This window comes from Cebus imitator, unplaced genomic scaffold, assembly GCF_001604975.1.
Source record: "Cebus imitator isolate Cc_AM_T3 unplaced genomic scaffold, Cebus_imitator-1.0 Scaffold28, whole genome shotgun sequence".
NCBI classification, from domain to species: Eukaryota; Metazoa; Chordata; class Mammalia; order Primates; family Cebidae; genus Cebus; species Cebus imitator.
Window position 1 is genome coordinate 9,910,992 of NW_016107343.1, and position 27,523 is coordinate 9,938,514.

A 27,523-nucleotide genomic window follows, 5' to 3' on the forward strand; every position below is an offset into this window, starting at 1 on the left:
TACTCCCATCCCATTGTTTATTCTAACAACACGTACGCATGTTTGTTTCTCTGATCAATTTTCTTAGTCACTGTGATACTCTGACTCCTAGCAGTGCCTGCACAGTGGACACTCAAAATAAAGATTGGTTGAATGAAACATTGAATTAGCTCAATTGTTTAAATCTTTAACTTTGGCTTGGAATCTTCAGGAAAGATTCAATGTAAAAATTTCTTATTCTTATTTGTTTCATTTTATCCCTCACCCTTTTCCAAGAAAACAGGAGATTAAGAAAAGCTTTGGTCCCAGCAAACAATTGTTGTTTTATATCTATGAGTCTTAAAGGCACAGTTTTCATTCCAGGCTTCCTTCCTCCTGATATCTAGAACTTTAAGGCCTATTTTGCTAATAGATGTTCTAAGCTCAGAGGGGAAAATATAATTTTGATATTAACTTGAATAAAAAAGAAACATAACTAAGAAAGGATTTACTGTTTCAAAATGCAAACTTTTTAAAAAGATATTCCAAATACAAAGACTTTTCTGTTATCTGCTGTTTTGGAATGTTCATGCCACAGTGCCAATTTCAGCATGATACGTTCCTTTCAGTATGGATAAGCGAGAGTTGATGCAACAAAGTTTAGCTTTGACTGCAAACCGCTTTGCTCTCCTTTCTGTTTATTAGTATAACTCTGGTTATATGAATAAGGATGTAGAGGCAGACAGGGCAAAAATCGCCCCAGCCAGGGTCAGATAATGAGAGAAAAGAACGTTAAGAGTTTTGCTTTCTCCACTGTCTTTGGGCAATGGTCACATCCAGGTGGATAAAAGAGACAGGTAGCCATTACTACAGTTTGAGAGCCAGCTCCTTTCCTGCTTCTTGAAAACTACCATTGGGACAGCATTCTTCCATCTTTAGAGGTCAAATCCTTTCTACACCACTTTATGGCTGAACGACTATGCAAATGTCGGCAATTTCTTCATCACTTAAATGAAGATAATACCTGTTATGACATAATATGATCAGACTTTATAAACTCTAAAGTGCTGTTCAAATATTAGCTACTGATATAAATTCAATCTTGAGTTTTTTTTTTTTTTTTTTTTACCTAACATAAGAGTTGGCAAGTTTTTTTTGTAAAAGAATGATAGTAGCATTTTAAGATTTGTGGACCATGTGGTCTCTGTTGTAACAACTCCATTCTGCCTCTGTAGTAGAAAAGCATCCAAAGACAATATCTAATAATAGATGGGCTTTGTTCCAATAAAACTAACTTTATAACATGTAGTGGATGAGATTTGGCCCATGGGACACATTTGCAAATCTCTGTCCTACACCTTTGGTGAGAATGAAACACTAGAAGCAGAGGGAAATATCTAAATTCTGGTTTTAGCATGAAGAGTAATATAGCCGGGTTTTGTGATCAGCTGTCCTGAGGCTTTCAAACATCTTTTTAAGGTACTCTCTTTAAAATTAGAGTTGTAATTTTGTACATTATCACCACCATCTTCATCATCATCAATATCATTCTGCACCTGTCTGAGAAGTATTACCAAGAGAGGCATACAAGAACCCTAGTTTTCTATCCCTATCACTTGACCATACTCCCTTCTGGGAAAGACATCTCTGATTATTGTTAAAGAAAGTATCAATCATACTTCTGGTGAAAGGTCGCTACATTTTTTAACAAATTGGTCCTTTGAGCAAGATGAATTTTAATGGATTGGTTTATTAACCTAAAGGTTGAACCAGACCGAGAGTAACTGAATGATTTCCTCATAATTAGTATTATTTATAATTATTTTACTTGGGAAAAAATATCACCTTAAATGTCAGGATGTTTTTTAATTGCTTCAGATGAGATTCAAAATAATTGACTTCACAAATTTATTTTTAAAAACTCATTTAAAAATATCTTAAGCTGCTGACAGTCTAAAAGAGGCAAGATATTGATATTCATTACTAGGAACAGGGCAGAAATTGATCCATGATTTTTTTAACCACATGAATTGTGTACTGTGGTCATTTCTGGACTCTAAAATAGCTGCAATGCTGATAGAGTGATGCACTTGTTCCTCTTCCTCATTAACTCTGCTATCTAAGTGAAGATGCTGTGTTTGTGGATGTAGGTATATGTTTCTTGCTCAAATACATATTTGCATATATTTTTAATAAAAGGGGAATAGGCACATGCTTGAAAAAAGGGATGTATATATACATATTTGGTATGGTTAGAAAAATACAAACAGCCTATGTATACATTGTGCAACTATTGTGTGATTTAGATAGGATACTAACTTTTGGGCAATGAGTAGGTATATGGCAAATTTAGCATCTCTATAAATATTTGATTTATCAGCTGATTGGTGGAGATGAAAAAAGTAAGAGAATACATTAACAGCTCTGGAAAGGCAGCTTTTCAAATAATTTAAATAAGTAAAATATTTTAAATTGTGAAGTATGGGTAAATCATGTAAGAAACATGCAGCAGAATAATGGCAATAAAACCTTATAATTATACTGCACTTGGAGAGTTACGAACTGTTGGTGTGCACAGTATAATCTCATGTGCTCCTGACATCTACCTTTGGATGCACGAAGAAAGGATGGTAACAGACTCATTTGACAGATGAGCAAGAGAAGTCAAGTGATTTTCCCACCATCTACATTGCCTTCCCCATACACCACGTTGCCTCTGGAACCCGAGGGAAGGGTGAGTGCATCTACAGGCATCAAAGCCAGCTGCAGTCTTCACAGGCAGACTCAAGCAACCTAACCCCGTGTGCAGAACCCAATTTTCCATCCAAGATGGTTCAATGTGTTAAGTAATAAATGACTCAGAAAACACACACACACACACACACACACACACACACACACACACACACACTTCAGGCAGGGAATACAGCAGTGGGATGATTAACTGATTAACAGAGTCTCTTATTTGCTTCTTCCAGGCGTATTTAGTCTGATCATGTGCCTGAGACACAGTGCGACATCTGTTCTTGCAGCAGTGTCCAGGACACAGACAAATCACTCATCCAGGTAGCCAAGCAGACACCATCAATCATTATTTGCATGTTTGAGAAATACAAAAATGTAGCCAAGGTCAGGGAAAATAACATCTGAGGGTGGCTAAAAAGGTAAGAACACAAAGATTCCTATTTGTCTGCCAAAGAGGTTACTCTAACATGTGCTGTGGAAATAGAGTCATATATTTAAATTCCTGCGCAGATAGTAGATTAAGGCTAATATATCTTTATAAAATATATGTTACACATTATCTTATTCTTCACATATATATGTGTATACATATATATGTGTGTGTGTGAAGCTCAGTAGGCAAACCCCCTGCTGAGAATAGGAAGAATATATTAAATAATTAATATTATTCATGCCATCTTTTATTTAACTAGCAATTGTAATCTATTAAGAGCATTTGTTCACACTATTTTACTTATTCAACCCTCAGAAAAACCCTGTAGGGCTCATAAGTAATATATTATTATCTTCCTTTAATAGACAAAGGAAAAGGAAGTGCAGATATTTCCTTTTTTAAGCCTGTCTCGCCAATAAGTGGAAAAGCCTGGACTAGAATGTGGAATTTCTGACTCCTAATCCATTATCTGGAGCGACTCTGGAAGACCCGAAGGAAGAAAGGGAAAGTGTGAAACATGAGTTCCAAGTGGAGAAGACCTGAAAACACCCTCAGACCAGAATTCCTTCTAGTGTGTGTCAAAGTCCGGAGTAGGTGTGGCTATATGACACACAAACCAAATGATTTGATTGACTTTCTGGCACACCTACTCACTCTGAATTTTCTTGTGCAACTGAGCCTTCAGTGTCAATCTCCCATCCTCTCATGCCTTGTGAAGTTTCTGGGGTGGCCGAGTTGGAACCAACTTCAAACCCTCTTATGTCTCTGATTCACTTTCCAAACTCTCCGTCTCCCACTCCGTGGTCAGTCTTTTGCATTTTTTTTCTTTTGCACTCCTTTGTGACGCCTCCCTCCTCTCTCCCTCCATCTCCCAACACCTCTGCACTGCCTTTCCCCTTTAATCTCTGCTGACCACCTTCTGTGACTGTTCCATCCGCTCCTCCCCCCGTCACGGCTGTCCTCTTGCAGGTACCTACCTGTGTGCTCTGCAGCCACACGCACCTCCTGGTTGCCCCTCAGATGTCTTGGTTCTGTCTGTCCGATGCTGCCAGCCTCCACCCAGGGCCTGTGAGCTGTGCGTGTCTTCAAGCTCTTTGTTACTTTTCCTCCTTAATTTACAATGCTAGGCAAATAACAACGCACAATAAAAGATGATATCAGCTGTGCTTCTCGCCTGCAGCCTCCAGAAGTGTCATCTTAGACCCCATCATTGCAACAAAGAAATCTCTCAGTTGAGTGAGTGAAAACCAGTTACAGGACAGGAGGAGAAAACTTCTGCGCTTCCAAAATTCCGCAGCCCCAGCTGCCCTCCGGGGGCTCCCCCTTGTGGGAGATGTGGAGCATGGCAAGGCAGTGCCCAGTTGGGACGGTGCCTGGGTGGGAGGAGGGCGAGAAAAGAGTGTTCACACTCAGGGATATGCCCCAGAGGGCATGGGTCCGTCTCCAGCCATGAAGAACAGCCTCTGTGTGAGTTGCAGGGTTGAGGTGCTCTGTAATTTATCAGGAAAACACTTTGGGGAGATGGAGTCCTCAGTGCCTGGAGGTCTCTGAGTCCAGGTGAGTGTGGTATGAGCAATAATCCTGCATGGCTTACACTCTGCGTGGGAACTTGTGTATCACAATGTATCATAAAGTCAGATGTTCACACAAGGTGGTTCTGGGAGACAAGGCGTGGTCTCCACTCTCTGAGTTAAAGACATGATGGTCCAGTCTCCTGGATTCTCCTGCCACTGTGGAAACTTGGCCTTTCAGTGCCTCTAAAGCCCAGGACACATTCTGCTCCCCACCTTAGTGAAAATAGACTGTATGTCCACATAGTATCTTTTTCCAGAGGAACACACTCATTTGCACTAACCCACCCTGGCAGGTGTCATTATCATCCTTCTTCTCCTCGTTTCAGTGTCACACAGCTTCTTTTGCTTACAGTTATTATTGTTGTTTTTTTTGTCTTTATTCCTGTAGCATCTATGGCTTCTTACGGTGAAACAGCTCACAAAGTAGCTACGGTTTTTAATAAATGAAGCTTTATTGTTGTTGTTATTATTATTTGAGACGCAGTCTCGCACTGTCACCTGGGCTGAAGTGCAGTGGCGCCATCTTGGCTCCCTGCAACCTCTGCCTCCTGGGTTCAAGAGATTCTCCTGCCTCAGCCTCCCAAGTAGCCAGAATTATAGGCACCCACCACCATGCCCAGCTAATTTTTTGTATCTTTAGTAGAGACAGGGTTTCACTATGTTGGCCACGCTGGTCTTGAATTTCTGACCTCATGCTCTGCCTGCCTCAGCCTCCCAAAGTGCTGGGATTAACAGGTGTGAGCCACCGTGCCCAACCAAAGCTTTATTATTTTAATCCAAGTTCCATCTTCACGTATGTTCCAGTACAGAGCTGCCACCAACATCAGAAAGGTCGTGGAGTTTAATAGAGGCCAGTGGAAAATGGTCTGAAATTTGTTTTGCTGAAATCAAGAGCTCCCTTGCCAGAACTGCTGGAAGAGTCGATGAGACAATGTGACGTGGCAAAACCAGCTCCAGGCTTCCACAGATCTAGACTTGACACCTATCTCTACTACTTATTTTGTGCTCAATTCACAGCTCTCGCCTCAGTTTCTTTATCCACAAGATGGAGTTAAGTTAGTTTCACAATTAAGATCTCACAACTGGTATGGTGGCAAAATGAAATAATATGTCACAAACCACATGCTAACCTACAGTTCAGTGCTGGAGCACAGTTGTCATTCTAGAAGATTTCCTTGTTTGGATTCCCCTGCCTGCCCTGGTCAACAGAGACCATCCCACCAGGCCTGTGGGTGTTTCCTCCACGTTTGACATAATGCCCAGTTTTCTCCTGCAGACTCCATCTGGGTCTCTCTGTATCATACCCATTATACTGTTCTCACAGCGGGGGGAACCAATCAATGCTTCTTAATGGTGTGGCTCATTGCCCTGTACTGAGGATGATCAGTGAGTGTCACTCCCACGTTTCTTCAGAGACAGGACATAGTCTAGACATCCGGGGCAGGAGGAGGTCAGGAAACCTGGGTTCTGATCTTAGCTCCACTTGCTAGTGCACTGGAAATGAAACTGGGTTGCACGACCCTCTGATTCTGTTGCAGCTACTTTATGGGCTCTTTCTTCATAACTAACATTGGCACTGTAGGAATAAAGACAAAAGACAGCCATAACTTTAAGCAAAAGGAACTGTGTGCCACTTAAATAATGATGATGATGATGACGATGACAAAACAGAAAAAGGTATGTCAATTGATGATCTTGCTACGAACCATGAACTCAATAAAGATTTATCAGACCTATGTTGGGCCCTGGGCTGAATATGAAAGGGTTAAACTGCCCTTGAGATAATTCAACCCTGTTATAAACTCAAGCCAAGAAAAAAAAAAAAAGCAACAAGAATTTAGAGAATTCAAGAAAAGCTGCAAAAACAAAAAGATTCCCTTTCATGCAAATAGATCTAAAACTGAGAACCTTTAGTGACAGGCCCGCTGTGAAAGATGGGATCAAAATCCAGAATTACATCTACAGGAGGAAGTATCAGAGGGTCTGGAGCATGTGAGGGACGGGGGTCATGCGTGGAGAAACAGGAAAATGAGTGGTGACGGAAGGAGAGTCTTGTTCCCCTTTTGGATTGGCCAGAGCATTCCATTCTGCTCTGCACCCCACACCAGGAAAAATGTAAGACCCAGACAATAGGACAACCAAGATATAGAAGCAACTTGAAACCATGTCATGAGGAATTCGAAGAACTGGAAATATTTAGGCAGATAAAGATATAACTCTGTAATTGCTGCCTTCAAATATTTAAAGAGCTCGCAGTTAGAAAAGAGAGGGATTTGCTCTTCTCAGCTTCAGGAAATAGAATGGAACTAACAGACACGTCAAAGGGAAATATTTTTGATCCACTATAAGAAAAATATTCTTGTAGCTTGGTCCAAATTTGGAAAAGTCACTTTGTGTCTGGAGAAGGCTGTGACAGCTCTGTCACTGGACACTCTTTGGTCAAATGGAGGGCCAGGCATGGAGGCTGCCTGCACTGAAATAACCTTTGGGGATCCTTCTAGCTCTTGGACTATTTGAGTCTATGAACAACCTGGGATCCAAAAGGAGAGACTAAACAAAAGAAGCATGTGACATCCTCACACAGAGCATTTTAACTCCTGCTGAGGGATCTCGTGGTCTGACACGTTAGGTGATCAGATAAATCCAAAGTATGCTTACAGCCTTTTCCTCTCTTTCCCTTGAACAGCACTATTTCTTTTACTATCACAGGTAAGCCCAAGAGTCAAGCTCCTCCTCCATGGGGTAAATGGCCTTTAGTATAGTGGAAAACACAAAAGAAAAGGCAAAACTCCTACACTCTGATGATCAGTTTAAGGAGAATCGCAGGTTTTAAAAGAGATGTTTAGAAGCCATTTTATCAAATACCTCCCCCGATGTCTGAATTCCATCCATATCTTCCCTGATTGAGTGGTTGTTTGATCTCTATTTGAACTCAACCTCTGAAGTCAATTTGATTGGAGACCATTCTGATGGGGCTCAAGAATAAGCAAAACACACACATAGAAAATACAATCAGCAAGACATGGACGCGAGGGAAAAGACACCTTTAGTATAGTACCAGAATACAAGACAGAACCCAAAGCTCATTAGGATTTCTTAAAGTCAGAATTACAGTAAATTTTAAAAGTCCTATCTTCAGTTTGAGGAGACATACTTGTGACACACAGTACCAGTAAAAAGTATAGGGACATTGTTGCCTATTCTGCAATCTTTTGCATCTATGTGTGAACCTTACCTTGCAGGCTAGGAAGGTATAAGAATAGGGGCAGGGGAAATAGAAAGGGTGCAGATTGCTAAAAAGGAAGGAAAAAATATGATGGGGCTATTGGCAGGGCTGGTATGTGCAATGTGTTTGGAGTTGCTTTCATGACGTTATCCCTGAGAGAGTTGCAAAAAGGGGTGCAAAGCTGATGAGGGCATCAGATAAGATAAACAGAACATTTGAGAATTGACCTCTGATTGAGCGATGGGAACACTGAGCTCACAGAGAGGAGAAAAAAGAGTCCAGGGATGAAGAAAAAGGGAGAAAAATTAAAGGCAGGAAGGCGTGAAGGAAGAACTTACATGGGAGGTCTAAGATATCTGGGAGGTTTCCAAGACCATCTTGGGGTATCAAGGGATGATGAGAGGCAGGAATAAGGGTAAACACTGAGGAGGAAGAAGGAGGCCAGGCATGGAAAGATATTTTGAGTAGAAAGAAGCAGAAAGAAAGCTAGACCCATCATAAGACTTGGTGTCTCCATTTCCTGACTAGCTCACTTCTCAGGGGACAGCAGCAAAGGGCACCTTCTTGGCTACAAAAGATTTTTAGTTCATGAGAAACATCTGAATCGATTAAGTGTTGACTAGACACCTCCTATATGTTCAAGATACAGGAGAGATACAGAAATGAAGTTCCACAGTAATCTGGATTACTGTTAGTCAGCTAGCAATCATTTGCTCGGTAACTACTCTTGGCCAAAAACCATGGTAAGCATCAGAATGCAACTGGAATGACTAGGCTGATCCTCCCAGGGGTCACAGAGTAACGAGTGAAGGGGAGAAACACAGCCAAGTGTAAAACTCCTGCAAAGGATTATAGGGTGCTGCGAAGGAAAACAACAGAATATCCAAAGAATCATTCCTAGATTTTATGTTTTTAACAGAAAAAACATGTCAGACGCCACAAAGAATCAGAGCAGTCAGTCTATAGGAAGTGTCATCCTGGCCTGGGAATGTCAGAGAGAATATTCTTAGTCCCCAGTGTCCAGATAAGGGTAGTAGAGGCTGAGCCCAGAAAAGGACCACTGAGGAACTGGCCAGGAGCCACACTGGGTGCTGCGCTCCTCAGAGCAATGAGGAGGCTCAGAATGGAAGGAGGAAGCCTCCCACTCCAGATCCTTCTCTGCCAGACCCCACTCACCCTGCCAGGTGACAGTTCAGTGGATGTGACTTCCACTCGTGGCTAAGCAAGGAAACAGTCTCTTTGGAGCCTCTCCAGCATCGCCGCTCTCCTGTCCCCCTTGCTGTTCTACTCAGGCTCGCAGATGAGCCCAGCTCCTCTCCTCCACTCTAAATGCCTCTGTTTCAGGGAAGCGTTTGCATTTTCCTTGGCACAGGTACAGCTTGCTGAATTCTTTTAGGCCAGGCCAATTACAACAAGCCCTAAAATTGCTGAGCCAAGTGGTTTCTTCAGAGATCTGCTTACATTCACTCCCTGAAAAAAGCAGGGGGCCCACTTCGTGCAGTCTCTGCACGCAAATAGTGCACGTTTCGCTTTTAAGGTGGAGTAGGCATAGGACGGTTTTCCCAAAGAGGGTGGGGTGCAACCTGTTTTCACGCTGATTTTACATTGCTTGATTGGGCTTCATCCCATTTCGGAGGATGGACAACATGGCTCGGGGCAGGCTCCCTTGAAGACTGTCATGAGAAGGGACGAGAGAGGCTTTTAGGGCAAACCCCGTGGGATCACAAGTTGAAAGAAGTATTTATATGCGTCAGTACCCTCTCATTCCTGAACTTCAGGGTTCAGTATTGCCACCACATTCTTGTAAATGCTGGCTTTGGGAGGAAGATGGAGTCAGTATTGTCTAACTTTGATTTTTTATATATATATATAATCATTATATTTGGGTAGAAATAATGCGATTCCAAAGAATTATTTAGATTAGTCTAAAGTTGGTTTTTTCTGATTTTTAAATTGTTACACTATGACTTTTCAACAAATTCACCTCTTTGTTTATTTTCTATTATGCTTACATCAGAATGCATAACATTCCCTAGCTATTTCCAGCTTAGAGGAAGACATGGAGAGATATGTTAATGAGAACAGGCTAAAATTATCCGTGGATAATAAATAAAGCATGTAATCTAGTGCAGATCATTGAGAACTGACCGATTCTGAGAGGTATTTGCCAGAAAACCAGTGTCCTTCCCACAACAAAAATTTATCACAGAAAGAAGTATGTCCTTGATTCTTGGCATTAACTCACGGCTAGTAAGGCCATGGCATTGCAGGTCCGTGCTCGGAGTCTGAAGGCATTCTTCAGATGGGGAAACAGGATCTCTCAGAAACGGAAATTTGAACTCAGTCTCATAGCCAAGGCGAGCTATATGTGTCCAGAGATATGAGAGCAGTCATTCAGAGCAGAACTTTCTTAGACAGAAACTAAAGGGTCACAAGGCAAAAAACTGCCATTTTTAACTTAAAAGACAAAAAATCAGGGCAAATCTCATGTGCAGATGGATAAATAAATTCTAGGAACCTAATCTGGTTCTAACATCCTTATCAAAAAGCCTGACATGATGGACAAGAAGGTCTCTGGTGGTCATTCTCCTGGGAACAATTTCAGTGCCCCTCAACCCAGAGACTTTCAGCTCCCGCTGGGTACTTGGCAATCAGAAGTAACCACCTGTCTATGGTTTTGAGGAAACTTTATCAACTGAAATTTGCCTGGCTTAAGTACAAGGACACTTAGTTTTTCTATATCAACCAATAAACAGGAGATATTCACATTTCCATACCGAGAAAGGAAAGAACACCTTAAGCTCAGAGCAGTCTTTAGTATGGGAAACCAAATGGGAGGGTGAGAGGGTCAAGTTTCTTGTCTTTCATTTAGAATATAGCTGGACTCAAGAGCTACTCATCTTCAGGAAATTTCACAGGTCCTTGCTTAGGGACCAAGCTGGGTCATAAAAAGAGGAAACCCCCTTGGGCCCAGGTAGAGTTCTAAAGAAAAAGCTTTGGTTGCCTGGGCTTTGTTTATCAAAAGAATATTTTTCCTTGTCCTAGAATCAGCAAACACGCTGCCAGGTAATCTGAGAGGCCCCCAAGGGAGATGCCAAGAAGACAAGTCCAGTAGTCCCATACCAAAATCTTTCATCCTGAAGGCCATTAAAGTGCCATCTTCACTACATTTCCAAATGCCTACTGCCTTTGGGTAGCATCACAGCAATAAACACAGGACTTAATTCAAAGTCATTTCCATTTCATTGCTAAAGTCAAGGAGATCTGGTACCATAGCCTTGAATTTATAAGTGGGAAAATGGCACAAAAAAGGTGAGGGTGGGAACTAATTTAAAACACTAAAAGTCACTCAACAATGCTGGTGGGTGGTGCAGGATACGGCCGTGGCACGTTCTGTTACATTTCTTTCTCCCAATTCTTTGCAGAATTCTCCTCACTTGCGTGTGCAGAAAGCACCACTAACTAAAAGCAGCCTGAGTATTAGATATTATCACCATGAAGGGCTGGGGCAATGGGACCCATCAAACGGCAACATCCCTCAGGAAAGCACAAACCTGCATCTGCGACCCTATTTCTGATCTTGACTCACCCCATGACAGGGTCATACTACCCTCATCATGATAGGTTATGGGGAAGTTTGCACAGCTAACAGGCCGCTGTTACTCCCTGCTTATTTGTCAGCAAGAAAAGTGCAGAAAGTTCAGTTGCTCCCCTTGGCCATTGAACAAATGCCCAGTTGCTCTCCGGGGAAATTTGATTGTGACTGTGTCATAGTTAATCCCTCCCTCACCCATGCCCCTCCTTTATAGCTGCTTGGTTTTCAAGCTCTGTCCACTCTTTCCCCACTGTATTTCGTGAATTACTACCTTTCTTTTATTCCTAGTGCAGTTATCCTTGGTGACGTTTTTGTTTTTTCTCACTTGGACTACTGCTATATCTTCTTACTTGGTTTCTGACTACCAGTATCTGTCCACTGTAATCCATTTTACATGTGACTTTTAGTTCAGTCTCCCTAATGCATGCCTCTGATGATGTCACTCATGTTCAAAAATGCTTGGCGATTCTTTGATGCCTGCTGTTCGCAAGTGATTCTGCACTGCCTACTGACCCAAGTCCAATAAATAAATTGACAGCTTTCTTCACAAAGATGAAATTGTCCTATGACTCACATGTTATCCCTTAAAGGGCTGAGACCCAGAAAGTTACTCAAACTTCGAGCAACCCATGCCCCAGAGGTAAATTTCACTTGCCCTATTTAAACAGGTTTTTATTCCGTGTATCCTCCTTGTCACAATCAAAAAGTTATTTCCAGTGTCTGCCTTGAATTAGCCCTTAAGCTCTTGAACTCTACTATCTGTAACTATTATTTGTTTTAATAGCAAGTTCCACTCTCAGAAATGAGACTAGGAAAGTAAAAAAGAAACAAGTGACTCCCAAGAAAAACACCAGAGCGTGACAGCATAGTGAGTTGAAAGGGGCTGAAGTTGGAAGTGGGCTCATGGCTGTTTATGATTTTTGTTTGTTCAACACCCTACATCTTAGGACCTTAATCCTCTACAGGCTGTTATCTTGATTTTGATGAGCATTTCTCTGCTACACTTATGCTTCAGTTCCTCAAATCATAAGCATTTATTATATGTCACCACAATCAAGTTGTAATAATAATCCCCGATGATAGTAATAGTCTAATGAAAAAATATGCTCTGGTACAGATCCTTGGATATCAGAGAGAAATATAAAGATTGTAGAGGCCAGGCATGGTGGCTCACGCCTGTAATCCCAGCACTTTGGGAGGCCGAGGCAGGTGGATCACCTAAGGTCAGGAGCTCGAGACCAGCCTGGCCAACATGGTGAAACCCTGTCTCTACTAAAAACACAAAAAATTAGCCAGGTGTGGTGGTACATGCCTATAATCCTGGCTACTCAAGAGGCTGAGGCAGGAGGATCACTTGAACGCGGGAGGAAGAGGTTGCAGTGAGCCGAGATCATGCCCTAGCACTCCAGCCTGGGCAACAGAGTGAGACTCTATCCTCCCCCCCACCAAAAAAAATTGTAGAAAGCAACTTGGAGAATAATTCATAGAAAAACTACTCAGATACCTTACCCATCATTACAACATTGACATTTCTGGGGTTGAATGCGGTGGTGGCCAGGAATGGACATTAACTTTTCACACTAAGGGGCAGAACACACTATACCACACACAATGTTGAGGATTCATATTCTAGAGAATATCTTTTTGTTGTGTGTTAATGATGGATATAAAGATGGAAGAAGGGAAGGGAAAAAGGGAAGAGAAGAAAAGGCAAGGGAAGAAGGGAATAGAAGGGAAAAAAGAAGGGAAGAAAAAAAGGGAAGGAACAGGTAGAAGTGAAGGGAAGGGAAGGGAAGAAAAGGGAAGGGAAACTTGCTAACTCTGGGACACAACTTATAATTTTGCCTAATACCTTAACCACACCGCACAGCTAGGAAGTTCTTCTGAAGATCTAACCTGTGTTTCTTCTGCTGTTTTTGTTTGTTTACCATAGATTATTTGTAACCTTTTTGCAAACAGAGAAATGCTCACAGCCCTTTCCAGCTGGCTGTTTGGCTCAGCTAACAGGGCTGTTCTAAAAGTCATGGTTAAAACTTCTTTCCCCTAAAAGTGTCATTGACTTTGCTCCATAAGAGAGCTATATCAATCACCCTTCCCAAGTGACAGTTTTGTCATACGTAGAAGAGCAACCAGGCAGATGAGTAGATGCTGTTATCACCACTGCTTCTATTTAAAAAAAAAAAAAAAAAAAAAAAGCAAGATTTCTGCCTGCTCTCCAACCCAGCCAAAGAGAACCTCAGGGTCAGACACCTGGAATTAACCCTCATTGCTGCATCCACAAAGCACGCCTGGCCAGAGCAGTGCCTGCAGTGACAGAGCGGGGACCGCCAACATGTGAAATGCATCCTGAGCTCCAGCCCTCATGTGGTACTTGCTTGTCTCATAAAATGATTGTTTTTTTGAGGGTGGAGATGAGGTTCTTTAACAAAATTTTCAATCTACAGTTGTACCCCCAACATTTTCCTTATACATCTATAATTTCTTCTACCTTACAAAATAAAATATCCCCGATTAAGAAGAAAAAAAAAACAACAAACAAACAAAAAAAATGACAGCATTAAAAAAAAGGAACCTCAGAGGCCACGAGGCTTTTTACATTTTGCCAGAACCAGGCTTTTGTCCCTGCTCGTGCCCTGAAGCTTAGGGGTTTCTTAGGAATGAGTGTACAAGTGGCCTTAGGACCTCAATCGTTGGTAAAAGACACCTTGAAGGCTGGAAGGAGGAGGTAAGGGCAGAGTTTCACCCCCTCTGTGCTCACTTTCCTGTTCAGAATCACCTGGGCAGGCTGATTAACATCTCCAAACCTTGGTTTCCTCACCTGTAAAATGAGAATAAGAAGACAGCACATCCCATGGGATCTTTGAGAATACTTAATTCAGTGGGATGAAACCCTTAGCACAATGCTGGCACCTCGGGAGTGACCATTAATGGTGCCTCTTGTTATTAATATTATCACAGCCGTCTCAGGGGGTGAGGCAGCAAAAACTGACAGTGGGAACGAGAGCTGAGGGAAAGTGACAGAGGTGCTGCCACCCCTGTGGTCCTGCCCATGACCCCGCTGTCAGGGGTGCAGAACATTTCTCTCTTTCACCAGGTCCCAACTCGCTCCCAGATAGAGCAACACAGCGGAACAATAAAAGCCTGGCTCCCACAAGATGGCACCACGACGGGCTGTGCCTGGATCCAGAGGAGACGTCTCTGTCCAGCATTTCCATCAGGCTCTTCTGAACCAGCTCCTGGGGTGTGCACAAAGACCCATTCAGGATGGCTGGAGTTCTGGAAGCCAGCAGATGAGCCGAGGAGCCGGGAAGGGGGTGGAGAAGCAGCACAGCGCCTGGCACTAGCCCCGCTGGGACTGCCCTGGGCAAGTGGGCGTGGAGGGCTCAGGTCTGCCGCCTCGGCTGCACCCTTTGTTTTCCCGCAGATTCCGTTCTCTGATGGTGGTCCAGAGCACCAAGGACACCAACTGCCATGGCTGGGATTGAATGACCTCCCTGGGGTGGCTAGGAACCCCCACCCCCATAGTGCCAGCCCAATGGGCAGGATACCCAATGGAAACAGGCCATTACTAACAGGCCTGCCATTTCAAAACTGCCTCTTTCTGGGAAAATTGAATCTCAGAATTTCCCACCCTGGGAAGGATCTAGCTGCAGCAATGAAGTGAGAAATAAGAAGCTAAATTACTATGCAATAGCCAATAATTGTTCCCCAAGTCCCAGACAGTGGCTTCATGCCCTTCAGCCTCAGTTTTCCCACCTGGACAATGGGGCTGGATAGAACAATCTGTTGCAACTCAAAAAGTAGCTGCTGTGAGAGAATTTTCAGTAGTAGTTGGTTTATTCTCTTTGAACCCAAATATATCAGATCTGATGCATCAGATGCCAGTTCTGCAGCTCCTTGAATGTTGGAGCACAGAGGCTGCTTAATGGACCATGACCCTTGGATGCAGATAGGATTCCTTCTTTTACTCTTTCCCTCCTAAATCTACAAGAAGCTGTGCCAGCAAGGTGACAAGCTGTACAAGGAATAAAAAACTGAGCCTCTTTAGGCTGCCAGGCTTATAAGACATTTCCTATGGGACAGCAGCATTTCCCAGATGACTCAATCCCAAAGGACTGAAAGGAGTTTCTATGATCTGAAGATGTTTGCACATCAGCTAATCTAGCTTTCCACCTTTGCTGGAATATGCTGACTGCATTTATTCCTCTAGATATCTCCCACCCAATAGTAAGATTCAGTACACCACCTCCTCCAGGAAGCCTTCCCTGACTACACAGCTTGAATTAGTGCCCCTTCATATTCTCCCACAAAACCCTGGGCACACTTCTGTCTTAGTAATCAGGAAATTGGATTGAAATTGTCTGCTTGTTTGTCTTTCTTCTTGGCAGCCAGGTACTATATACTCTTTTTAACTCCAGCATATAACACAGTGCTGGTATAAGGCAGGAATGTAATAAGTGTTTATTGAAGTGAATGTTTGTGTACCTCTCTCCAGAATATTTACTACCATAAACCCCCATTTATATTTTATAAGGGTATCCCATAACCTCTGCTCTCAGGAAGTTCCATCTCATATCTAACTCAGTTCTCTCCTGCATGCATACGTCTTTCTTTTTTCACACCTTGGGAGACCACAACTGGTCACCATCCTCATTCTTATCAGAGTGATCACAGAAATCACAGAAAAACACCAGAGCGTGACAGCATAGTGAGTTGAAAGGCGCTGAAGTTGGAAGTGGGCTCATGGCTGTTTATGATTTTTGTTTGTTCAACACCCTACATCTTAGGACCTTAATCCTCTACAGGCTGTTATCTTGATTTTGATGAGCATTTCTCTGCTACACTTATGCTTCAGTTCCTCAAATCATAAGCATTTATTATATGTCACCACAATCAAGTTGTAATAATAATCCCCGATGATAGTAATAGTCTAATGAAAAAATATGCTCTGGTACAGATCCTTGGATATCAGAGAGAAATATAAAGATTGTAGAGGCCAGGCATGGTGGCTCACGCCTGTAATCCCAGCACTTTGGGAGGCCGAGGCAGGTGGATCACCTAAGGTCAGGAGTTTGAGACCAGCCTGGCCAACATGGTGAAACTCGCTCATCATTGTTTTTCTCTCAGGAGTAGCTTTATTTTTTCGGTCTTAAATCAGGAGTAAACTTTAACAGTCTCAGCTCTGACATTTTTTTTGTTTTAACAGACAAATAGAAAAGAACTTCCAAGAAGGATTTTGACCAGATAAAGTCTGCTCCTTTTAATAGGATGTGCGAAGCACCTACTGTGTGCCAGGCTGTGTGTGATGGAGAGGGAGCAAATGAGTAAGTCCCTGACATCAAGAGATCTTCGACCTAAGACAGAGAATAATGGGGGTACTTAATTTAACTAATAAAAAGCAGCACCCCACTTTCTTGTGGCTCCTTGGTTAGAATCACCAACTTTTGTGAGTTTGCAGAAAAGTCCAGAGTCCTAAAAAGCAAAAAGCAAAGATTTCCATTTCTGGGCAACTTGGGAGAAAATAAGCCCAGTCGGGGAACACATTGGGGAGTCCCTTAAAGGATCAGTGTCATGTGTCTGTTGACATTTCTAAAGAAATCCATTTGCTTTTTTTACTGCTGAGAGGCCAGCCACCACTGGCCACACATTCAGAAAGCTGGCAGGAACTGCTGGTCAGCAACCCCCCAATCAAACAGGCTCCCTCTTTCTGGCCAAAGAGCTCAGGGTCTGCGTGACTTGAGGCGAGTCATCCAGGGACATTTGGGATTCTGATCTAGTGAGCCAGTGAAGGCGGTACAGATAAGGCCCAGACAGAAATCTGGCGGGCTAAATAACATCTGGTTGGTCTGAGGTTTGGACTCTGGCTGGGGCTGGGAGCCCTGGGCTGGCGACTGGCGAGTCTGCATTTGGAGTTGGTGACAGCAGGTGGCGCAGGAGAGCAGAAACCAACCCTCAGTGGGTCCTGAAAGAAATCCTGGTGTTAATGCCTCCCCAAACCACAACCAAGCAAGGTAAAGATGACCATGTTGTCCTCACAGTCCTGAAAAAGACAAACTGCACAGAGGGAGCATGGAACCATACATGGGCAATTCTCAGGTAAAGAAAAGCCAAGGTAGGTCATCAGAGATCTAGGTAAAATCCTGGGATGGTCAAGGACTTCCGAACTTTAGGAAATGCGCAAAGAAAACGAAAGAGAAAAACAATACATAACATTAACTTCAGGAGCAGTATTAGAGCTCCGACAGCTGTAAGGCTCAAGCCACTTTGAACCCTAAGATAGCTGATAAGCCAGGTATAATTCTCCAAATGGTCTCTCCTTCCCCGCCAGCAACAGAATAAAAACAGAATATTCACAACAAAAACCTCATCTATTCCATTTAGTAAAGCTTTGAAAACCAATATTTTTAAACAACAAAAAAAATGGAAATGTTATCTCCACATTAAACTAGTAGAAGATACTGTCTTCTTGCTCCTATCTCTGCATAAGTTTGCCTCCAAAGCATATCGTTGGGGTAAGAAGGGAGAAAAGTTCCCCTCCAATAAATATCCAAGGTTCTTCAGTTTCTGTGGCCAAAAGAGACAAAAAGCATGCTCCTATTTATCTATTTACACAACATCATTAGTCGAGGAATTTTAAGCAGCTGATTCTAAAACCTAGAATGAAAGCAGTACACACAAGATATGAGACAACCTCTCTCCTCCAAAAGATAACATGCAAAAGCAGTAGACTGCTGAGATATGCAATAGAGAATCTTCCCTCACCCACTTAAGCAGTAAGGGTTGGCTTTGGGGTAAACCTCAGGGAATGCAAAGAATATTATTTATTTTTCCATTTGGTTTACTTTCATGTTGTTACTTCTCTCATGGGAAGTAGATGCCTAAGCTCTGATGTATATAAATCAATTTTCAGTGTTTATTTAAGTACATATACATATACTGTAGCAAAATGTTGCTTTGCTTGAAAAATCGTTGAAACATTTGATGTGTTTGCTCTCAATCAATATTCTGCAAAAAGCATCTGGGTTTGCTGCTCAACTAGGACAGTAGACAAGTCTGGAGTCTTTTCCAAGAGCTACCTGCCACTTGCCAGCTCTGTGGGGCCCCACATCACAGTTGTCCCAGTAGTAGAAAGTATAAGGGCTATGTGATTTAGGCTCCAACAAAGGGTGATGACAGAACAGAGAAAGGCAAGGCGAATTCCCTCTGGATGTGACCGGAAAGGCTTCATGGAGAAGGACACTTCAGTTGTTTGACTACTCCGTAACTTTGGACATGTTTTTTGGTTTTTTGGTTTTTGGTTTTTGGTTTTTGGTTTTTTTTTTGCCCGAAAAATGCCATGCCTCAACACCCAACATCTTTTTGGGGAAATTTCTGGTTTCCTTCAAAACTAAGTTCTGACTTTTTCTAGAGCCCTCCCTGACATTGACTTTGCCCCTTAGAAGTCCTATACAAATCTTATTCCAAATTCATGGCACAGGAATGATGCTCTTGTCTTTGTTGTCTTTATCATAATGTTCACTCACCAGCCAGGAGACTCCTTTTTTTCTGCTTCTTAATGGTCTCCTATAACTCTCCCCACATCTCCTAAGTAGAGTTGCCAGGTAAAAACAGAACTGCCCAGTTCATTTTGAATTTTGAATAAACAGCAAATAATTCTTTTTTAGTGAGTATGTCTCAGATCCTTTGTGTGTCGTATTTTCATTTGTTAACTATGGCAGTCTTACTCCTGAGATCGCTGAGTTCATGCCTTGTGCCCCCTCTCTGCCCTAGGGTGGCCATTCAAAGCTGCAGGTGCACTTTCTCAGCATTAAGTCTCTCCCCAGCCCTCCAGAAGAAAGGAGACACTCCTTGCACACACTGTTGCAGCCTGGAAGAGTCATCTAAGGTCAACTTCAGATCCATTTTGAGGTTTTTTTTTTTTTTTTTTCTGTTCTGTATTGGCTGTATTTATTCAATAAAAGTCAAGTTTAAGTGTTTCAATTCAATATAATACCACTTGTTCAATTAATTGTTAAATAGGAGGGTATCATTTACTTTTCATTTAAATGCGGTTTAATGAATTACATGAATTGTATTACTATGACACTTTGCAATCTGTTAAATCCATGTGTAATTTCAAACTATGGCAGGCTGGATGTTGTGACATTTACCTTTTCAGTTCCTGCTGTCTCTTTCTACCATGTCTCTCCTGCAGAAAAGAAGGGAGATCCCACTCAGAAGGTAGAAATCTCCAGAAACACATCAGTCCTATCAGAGTGTCCATCATTGGGAAACACCTTAAAGTTAAAGTCACCCACTTTGTTTTACTACCTTGGCAAATGGGGCTTTAAAAATGGAAATGGAAATATCTTGGATTCCTCTAACAAACCCTTTCTACCAAGACTAATATTTTTTGCATTTACATCCCACTTTCCAGGTGAAAAATTACACAAAGCACATTTTGTAACAATGTTGCCCTACTGTTTTCACTTCATGACAGACACAGAAAACTGTAATAACTGAATGACTGGGATAAATTGGAAAGAATTTGAGAGATTCAATATGAGGCTTAGTAATAAAATTAATTAATATAAATTAAAATTAATAAAAATTTATTTATTCATTATTTCTTTTGAGATAGAGTTTCACTCTTGTTACCCAGGCTGGAGTTCAATGGCATGATCTTGGCTCACCACAACCTCTGCCTCCCAGGTTCAAGTGATTCTCCTGCCTCAGCCTCCTGAGTAGCTGGGATTACAGGCACGAGCCGCCACACCTGGCTAATTTTGTATTTTTAGTAGAGACGGGGTTTTACCATGTTGGTCACACTGGTCTCGAACTCTTGACCTCAAGTGATCCGCCCACCTCAGCCTCCCAAAGTGCTGGGATTACAGGCATGAGCCACCACGCTCAGCTATTTATTCATGATTTTCAAATATAAAAATTTTATATAAAATACATTAAATGCAAAATTTGCATAAAATCTCCCAGTTAATCGTTTTCTATCTAGAAATGCCTAATATCTGATTTTCAAAGGTAAAAATAAAAGTCACATATGCCTTCTGCCTTATTAGAACAATACAAAATATAAGAGCACATTAAATGAGAAAATAATCTCATATTTTATACTGCAGGCAAAGTGAAGAACTTCCCTAAGAATAAATAAATTGTGACTAAAAAAAAAAATTGAACTCATACTAGGACAGTTGAACAGAAAGATCCAAGGAGTGAAATGTTCAGCCATCCCACAGCACTTTGGTGGCGGGCTCCATTCAGAGAGTTGCATACACCTAAACAGTCAACACAGAAGCTAGCGAGTTTACAGACAAATGTATGTTCAAATACACTTGAAAATTTCTAAATGGTTATCCAACTGATTTTAATACTCTTCTACTACGAAAAGCGTATAATCACTCAGGGCACACCTGTAGGCCATTCCAGGTGCCCCCAAGACCACACAGCATCTCTGGGAAGCTCTGCCTTATACAAAGAGGTCACAGCGTGCTTACGACCTGGCACATTTAAATGAATGAGTACCAAAGAAGACAAATATTTTAATCTTTTAACCAAGTGAAAATCTTCCCCCAACTATTAGAGATTGTAGTGGGAAAATGCAGGGATAGCCTCCCCTCCCTAGCCAGCCCTGGTGTGTGGAAAGCGTGTGTTCAATCTCACATGCAAGTAGCTGTGAGATGCCAGGCACTGGGGTAGGCACTGGACAGAGAAAACATGCAAACATCTTAGTCCTATTTAGGATCAGCTCACAACGTGGAGAGTGAGACTAATACATATAAACAGAGACACAGGAGAATCTATGGTTTATCATCATCACGCCAGTGATAAGATTCAATGATTCTTGCAATTCAAGAATTCTTCTCTTCTCACCCTCAATCTATAAGCAGACATACATGATTTTAGTATCATCCTGCCTTTCTCTTGAATAAATCACTCTAAGCTTGACTTTTAAGAGTGTTTCTCTCCTACTGAAGAGTCTGCCACTGTTCTCCTTCTCACTCTCAGCTAGCCCAGATGGTTTCAGAGCNAAATATAAAGATTGTAGAGGCCAGGCATGGTGGCTCACGCCTGTAATCCCAGCACTTTGGGAGGCCGAGGCAGGTGGATCACCTAAGGTCAGGAGTTTGAGACCAGCCTGGCCAACATGGTGAAACTCGCTCATCATTGTTTTTCTCTCAGGAGTAGCTTTATTTTTTCGGTCTTAAATCAGGAGTAAACTTTAACAGTCTCAGCTCTGACATTTTTTTTGTTTTAACAGACAAATAGAAAAGAACTTCCAAGAAGGATTTTGACCAGATAAAGTCTGCTCCTTTTAATAGGATGTGCGAAGCACCTACTGTGTGCCAGGCTGTGTGTGATGGAGAGGGAGCAAATGAGTAAGTCCCTGACATCAAGAGATCTTCGACCTAAGACAGAGAATAATGGGGGTACTTAATTTAACTAATAAAAAGCAGCACCCCACTTTCTTGTGGCTCCTTGGTTAGAATCACCAACTTTTGTGAGTTTGCAGAAAAGTCCAGAGTCCTAAAAAGCAAAAAGCAAAGATTTCCATTTCTGGGCAACTTGGGAGAAAATAAGCCCAGTCGGGGAACACATTGGGGAGTCCCTTAAAGGATCAGTGTCATGTGTCTGTTGACATTTCTAAAGAAATCCATTTGCTTTTTTTACTGCTGAGAGGCCAGCCACCACTGGCCACACATTCAGAAAGCTGGCAGGAACTGCTGGTCAGCAACCCCCCAATCAAACAGGCTCCCTCTTTCTGGCCAAAGAGCTCAGGGTCTGCGTGACTTGAGGCGAGTCATCCAGGGACATTTGGGATTCTGATCTAGTGAGCCAGTGAAGGCGGTACAGATAAGGCCCAGACAGAAATCTGGCGGGCTAAATAACATCTGGTTGGTCTGAGGTTTGGACTCTGGCTGGGGCTGGGAGCCCTGGGCTGGCGACTGGCGAGTCTGCATTTGGAGTTGGTGACAGCAGGTGGCGCAGGAGAGCAGAAACCAACCCTCAGTGGGTCCTGAAAGAAATCCTGGTGTTAATGCCTCCCCAAACCACAACCAAGCAAGGTAAAGATGACCATGTTGTCCTCACAGTCCTGAAAAAGACAAACTGCACAGAGGGAGCATGGAACCATACATGGGCAATTCTCAGGTAAAGAAAAGCCAAGGTAGGTCATCAGAGATCTAGGTAAAATCCTGGGATGGTCAAGGACTTCCGAACTTTAGGAAATGCGCAAAGAAAACGAAAGAGAAAAACAATACATAACATTAACTTCAGGAGCAGTATTAGAGCTCCGACAGCTGTAAGGCTCAAGCCACTTTGAACCCTAAGATAGCTGATAAGCCAGGTATAATTCTCCAAATGGTCTCTCCTTCCCCGCCAGCAACAGAATAAAAACAGAATATTCACAACAAAAACCTCATCTATTCCATTTAGTAAAGCTTTGAAAACCAATATTTTTAAACAACAAAAAAAATGGAAATGTTATCTCCACATTAAACTAGTAGAAGATACTGTCTTCTTGCTCCTATCTCTGCATAAGTTTGCCTCCAAAGCATATCGTTGGGGTAAGAAGGGAGAAAAGTTCCCCTCCAATAAATATCCAAGGTTCTTCAGTTTCTGTGGCCAAAAGAGACAAAAAGCATGCTCCTATTTATCTATTTACACAACATCATTAGTCGAGGAATTTTAAGCAGCTGATTCTAAAACCTAGAATGAAAGCAGTACACACAAGATATGAGACAACCTCTCTCCTCCAAAAGATAACATGCAAAAGCAGTAGACTGCTGAGATATGCAATAGAGAATCTTCCCTCACCCACTTAAGCAGTAAGGGTTGGCTTTGGGGTAAACCTCAGGGAATGCAAAGAATATTATTTATTTTTCCATTTGGTTTACTTTCATGTTGTTACTTCTCTCATGGGAAGTAGATGCCTAAGCTCTGATGTATATAAATCAATTTTCAGTGTTTATTTAAGTACATATACATATACTGTAGCAAAATGTTGCTTTGCTTGAAAAATCGTTGAAACATTTGATGTGTTTGCTCTCAATCAATATTCTGCAAAAAGCATCTGGGTTTGCTGCTCAACTAGGACAGTAGACAAGTCTGGAGTCTTTTCCAAGAGCTACCTGCCACTTGCCAGCTCTGTGGGGCCCCACATCACAGTTGTCCCAGTAGTAGAAAGTATAAGGGCTATGTGATTTAGGCTCCAACAAAGGGTGATGACAGAACAGAGAAAGGCAAGGCGAATTCCCTCTGGATGTGACCGGAAAGGCTTCATGGAGAAGGACACTTCAGTTGTTTGACTACTCCGTAACTTTGGACATGTTTTTTGGTTTTTTGGTTTTTGGTTTTTGGTTTTTGGTTTTTTTTTTGCCCGAAAAATGCCATGCCTCAACACCCAACATCTTTTTGGGGAAATTTCTGGTTTCCTTCAAAACTAAGTTCTGACTTTTTCTAGAGCCCTCCCTGACATTGACTTTGCCCCTTAGAAGTCCTATACAAATCTTATTCCAAATTCATGGCACAGGAATGATGCTCTTGTCTTTGTTGTCTTTATCATAATGTTCACTCACCAGCCAGGAGACTCCTTTTTTTCTGCTTCTTAATGGTCTCCTATAACTCTCCCCACATCTCCTAAGTAGAGTTGCCAGGTAAAAACAGAACTGCCCAGTTCATTTTGAATTTTGAATAAACAGCAAATAATTCTTTTTTAGTGAGTATGTCTCAGATCCTTTGTGTGTCGTATTTTCATTTGTTAACTATGGCAGTCTTACTCCTGAGATCGCTGAGTTCATGCCTTGTGCCCCCTCTCTGCCCTAGGGTGGCCATTCAAAGCTGCAGGTGCACTTTCTCAGCATTAAGTCTCTCCCCAGCCCTCCAGAAGAAAGGAGACACTCCTTGCACACACTGTTGCAGCCTGGAAGAGTCATCTAAGGTCAACTTCAGATCCATTTTGAGGTTTTTTTTTTTTTTTTTTCTGTTCTGTATTGGCTGTATTTATTCAATAAAAGTCAAGTTTAAGTGTTTCAATTCAATATAATACCACTTGTTCAATTAATTGTTAAATAGGAGGGTATCATTTACTTTTCATTTAAATGCGGTTTAATGAATTACATGAATTGTATTACTATGACACTTTGCAATCTGTTAAATCCATGTGTAATTTCAAACTATGGCAGGCTGGATGTTGTGACATTTACCTTTTCAGTTCCTGCTGTCTCTTTCTACCATGTCTCTCCTGCAGAAAAGAAGGGAGATCCCACTCAGAAGGTAGAAATCTCCAGAAACACATCAGTCCTATCAGAGTGTCCATCATTGGGAAACACCTTAAAGTTAAAGTCACCCACTTTGTTTTACTACCTTGGCAAATGGGGCTTTAAAAATGGAAATGGAAATATCTTGGATTCCTCTAACAAACCCTTTCTACCAAGACTAATATTTTTTGCATTTACATCCCACTTTCCAGGTGAAAAATTACACAAAGCACATTTTGTAACAATGTTGCCCTACTGTTTTCACTTCATGACAGACACAGAAAACTGTAATAACTGAATGACTGGGATAAATTGGAAAGAATTTGAGAGATTCAATATGAGGCTTAGTAATAAAATTAATTAATATAAATTAAAATTAATAAAAATTTATTTATTCATTATTTCTTTTGAGATAGAGTTTCACTCTTGTTACCCAGGCTGGAGTTCAATGGCATGATCTTGGCTCACCACAACCTCTGCCTCCCAGGTTCAAGTGATTCTCCTGCCTCAGCCTCCTGAGTAGCTGGGATTACAGGCACGAGCCGCCACACCTGGCTAATTTTGTATTTTTAGTAGAGACGGGGTTTTACCATGTTGGTCACACTGGTCTCGAACTCTTGACCTCAAGTGATCCGCCCACCTCAGCCTCCCAAAGTGCTGGGATTACAGGCATGAGCCACCACGCTCAGCTATTTATTCATGATTTTCAAATATAAAAATTTTATATAAAATACATTAAATGCAAAATTTGCATAAAATCTCCCAGTTAATCGTTTTCTATCTAGAAATGCCTAATATCTGATTTTCAAAGGTAAAAATAAAAGTCACATATGCCTTCTGCCTTATTAGAACAATACAAAATATAAGAGCACATTAAATGAGAAAATAATCTCATATTTTATACTGCAGGCAAAGTGAAGAACTTCCCTAAGAATAAATAAATTGTGACTAAAAAAAAAAATTGAACTCATACTAGGACAGTTGAACAGAAAGATCCAAGGAGTGAAATGTTCAGCCATCCCACAGCACTTTGGTGGCGGGCTCCATTCAGAGAGTTGCATACACCTAAACAGTCAACACAGAAGCTAGCGAGTTTACAGACAAATGTATGTTCAAATACACTTGAAAATTTCTAAATGGTTATCCAACTGATTTTAATACTCTTCTACTACGAAAAGCGTATAATCACTCAGGGCACACCTGTAGGCCATTCCAGGTGCCCCCAAGACCACACAGCATCTCTGGGAAGCTCTGCCTTATACAAAGAGGTCACAGCGTGCTTACGACCTGGCACATTTAAATGAATGAGTACCAAAGAAGACAAATATTTTAATCTTTTAACCAAGTGAAAATCTTCCCCCAACTATTAGAGATTGTAGTGGGAAAATGCAGGGATAGCCTCCCCTCCCTAGCCAGCCCTGGTGTGTGGAAAGCGTGTGTTCAATCTCACATGCAAGTAGCTGTGAGATGCCAGGCACTGGGGTAGGCACTGGACAGAGAAAACATGCAAACATCTTAGTCCTATTTAGGATCAGCTCACAACGTGGAGAGTGAGACTAATACATATAAACAGAGACACAGGAGAATCTATGGTTTATCATCATCACGCCAGTGATAAGATTCAATGATTCTTGCAATTCAAGAATTCTTCTCTTCTCACCCTCAATCTATAAGCAGACATACATGATTTTAGTATCATCCTGTCTTTTTCCCCAACAACTTACTCTAAGCTTGACTTTTAAGAGTGTTTCTCTCCTACTGAAGAGTCTGCCACTGTTCTCCTTCTCACTCTCAGCTAGCCCAGATGGTTTCAGAGCTTGGAAAGAAGTGCACAGCCCCACTGGTTACCATTTTGTGGCTGTATTCCTACATGCCTAGAATGTTAAACTCAGATGGCTGAAGAGCTGGGTTGACAATGAACCTAACAGTGTTTAAGGAGAAAGAGTTTTCTCTACGCATCCTATTTTCTAGGCCTCAGCAGGGTTTCCTTGAGCAGATGACTTTGAAATTGTCAGCCAAACCTGTGCCTCTCAAGAGCCTGTCTTCTTTCGTTCCAGCCGTAGAAGGATCACAGGATTGAGCCATGTGGTTTTGTTGACTCCGTCATGGATGGCACATCCATCAGGGAGTCCCATCTGAGCCCCCAGCAAAACAAAATTAACTAATGTGCATAAATTAGCACCAAATGTCTCCTCTGTGGAGAAATGCCAAAGCCATTCTTTCCTGCAACAGATAACTGACCGTCCCCCAGTTCCCATCCGACTGTCTTCAACAATGACCTGCACCTCACCGCACCTTGTGTTTGCTTTTATATCTCACCAATGATTTCAAATTTATTTCCTCATTTGACCTTTGGCATTTGGGAAGCAGACAATGTAGATGTTTCATTTCCATTATATACATGAGCAAAATAAAGCTCTGACGAGTTAAACGATAAGCCCACATCACACCACTGACTCTTGAAGGGATGGTTGTTGGATCGAGATCTTCTGACTCTGAATCCAGTATTCTTGCCACTACACCATATCCAGCCAGAGGCAATAAGAAAAATATTTGAGAAAACTGACATTGAAGGAGCCAGCATGTCTCTTTCGTGTTCTCAACCTTCAAAACAATTCACCAGAAATCTCTGGCACGTTTCATAAATGTCTGAGTCACTTTTGGTGCACAGTTGATTCTTAAAAAAAGCTATACACATACATGCACACACACACACACACACACACACACACACACTGATAA

The 27,523-nt window shown here is 41.9% G+C and overlaps 1 long non-coding RNA gene across 1 annotated transcript in view; it reads right to left on the bottom strand.

Moving 5' to 3' along the window:
* The window catches only part of LOC108300677, a 48,675-nt gene extending 44,216 nt beyond the window's left edge, over positions 1–4,459 (bottom strand). The window contains exon 1 of the long non-coding RNA XR_005199235.1: positions 4,114–4,459. This is a non-coding gene — a long non-coding RNA (uncharacterized LOC108300677). The remainder of the gene's footprint in view (positions 1–4,113) is intronic.
* Positions 4,460–27,523: the final 23,064 nt, after the last annotated feature.